The following is a 2,500-nucleotide window of genomic DNA, read 5'->3' on the forward strand; positions in this document are numbered from 1 at the left end:
CTTCGTTGATTTCTTGTGTCATCAACTTTGTGTCATTAACTTTCTCTGCAACTAATTACTGTGTCATTAGCTTTGTCAATTTTTTTGTGTTATTAACTTTATCTGCAACTAATTACTGTCATTAGCTTCGTTAATTCCTTGTGTCATTAACTTTGTGTCATTCACTTTCTCTGCAACTAATTACTGTCATTAGCTTCGTCAATTTCTTGTATCCTTAACTTTCTCTGTAACTAATTACTGTATCATTAACTTTCTCTGCAATTGATTACTGTATCATTAGCTTCGTCAATTTCTTGTATCATTAACTTTATCTGCAACTAATTACTGTGTCATTAGCTTTGTCAATTTCTTGTATCATTAACTTTCTCTGCAACTAATTACTGTGTCATTAGCTTTGTCAATTTAATGTGTCACTGATTTTCTCTGCAACTAATTACTGTGTCATTAGCTTTATCAATTTCTTGTGTCATTAACTTTCTCTGCAACTAATTACTGTCATTAGCTTCGTCAATTTCTTGTATCATTAACTTTATCTGTAACTAATTACTGTATCATTAACTTTCTCTGCAATTAATTACTGTATCATTAGCTTCGTTAATTTAATGTATCATTGACTTTCTCTGCAACTAATTACTGTGTCATTAGCTTCGTTAATTCCTTGTGTCTTTTTTCTGCCCAACTTTTGCTTGCAACTAATTAGTCCTTAATTAGCGTCATTACTTTCTTGTGTCTTTACTTTGTCTAACTTTCCTTACTCTAAACGGCTGTAAGAGGCAGACAAGAATGAGAGAAATGGAAGAAAAGAGAGAAGAGGAAGGAAAGAGAGAATTGCGGTAGGAAGAGAGAGACAAGAATGAGAGAAATGGAAGAAAGGAGAGAAGTGGAAGGAAAGAGAATTGCGGTAGGAAGAGAGAGACAAGAATGAGAGAAATGGAAGAAAAGAGAGAAGTGGAAGGAAAGAGAGAATTGCGGTAGGGAGAGAGAGACAAGAATGAGAGAAATGAAAGAAAAGAGTGAAGTGGAAGGAAATAGAGAATTGCGGTAGGAAGAGAGAGACAAGAATGAGAGATGTGAGAATAGAAATTTACGCTAAAGAAAGGAGCAGAGGAATGAAAGAAGTGAGAGAAAAGAGAGAAGAATGTTTAGAAAAGGGAGACAGGAATGAGAGAAGTGAGAGAAAAGAGAGAAATGAAAGGAAAGGTAGGAAAACGAGACAAGAAAGAGAAATGAAAGAAAAGGCAGATATGTTCATTACGAAAGAATACAAGCATAAAAATAAAAGAGAGAAAAGTAGATAGGAAGAGACCAGAATGAAAGATGGAAAAGGAAACAATGGAAAAAAAGAAAGAAATGAGATAAATACGGTTAGAAGGGAGACAAGAATAAAACAAAATGAAAGAAAGGAGAGAAATACGTTAGGAAGAGAGACAAGAATAAAAAAAATAAAGAAAAGAGAAACGAGTAGGAAACGGAGATAAGGAAATAAAGGAAATGAAAGAAAAGAGAGAAATCTCGATAGGAAAGAGACAAAAAATGAAAGTGAAAGAAAAGAATAGGAATAGAACAGTAGAATCAAGATGAAAAAAAAAAATACGTTGTGAAAAGGAAACAAAAAATAAAAATAAGCAAAAAAGAGAGAGAGAAACGAATGATTAGATAAAGAAAAAGCAAAACAATAAAAGAAATGACAAAAGCACAGACGAAAGGCAACACGAGGCGACCAAATATCCAGGTATCTTGTATAATGAAGTCGTGACGTAACAGTTGCCCAAATATGGTAAAGGTGTTGATGCAACATAATTTATATAACACATTTTTTTTATTCGTGAACATCAAGCTGAAGACGAAATAATGAATTTTAATGTAAATTTCCTTCAAAAAAGAGAAAAAATCAACATCAAAATTAACGCATATATATATATATATATATATATATATATATATATATATATATATATATATTTATATATATATACTTATATATATATATATATATATATATATATATATATATATATATATACTTATATATATATATATATATATATATATATAAGTATATATATATAAATATATATATATATACACAAATATATACATACATACATACATACACACATACTCATATATATTTATATATATATATATATATATAAATATATATATATATATATATATATTTATATATTTATATATATATATATATATAAATGTGTATATATATATATATATTTATTTATATATAATATATATATACAAATATATATATAAAAACACACACACAAATATATACATGTATACATATATATATACATATATATGTATATATATACATATATATATATATGTATATATATACTAATATATACATATATATATATTTAAATATATACATATATATACATATATATATATACATATATATATATATATATATATATATATATATATATATACATATGTGTATCTGTTATAAAGACTATCCTCATCATTAACTATT

This window comes from Penaeus vannamei, chromosome 6 (genome assembly GCF_042767895.1).
Source record: "Penaeus vannamei isolate JL-2024 chromosome 6, ASM4276789v1, whole genome shotgun sequence".
NCBI lineage: Eukaryota > Metazoa > Arthropoda > Malacostraca > Decapoda > Penaeidae > Penaeus > Penaeus vannamei.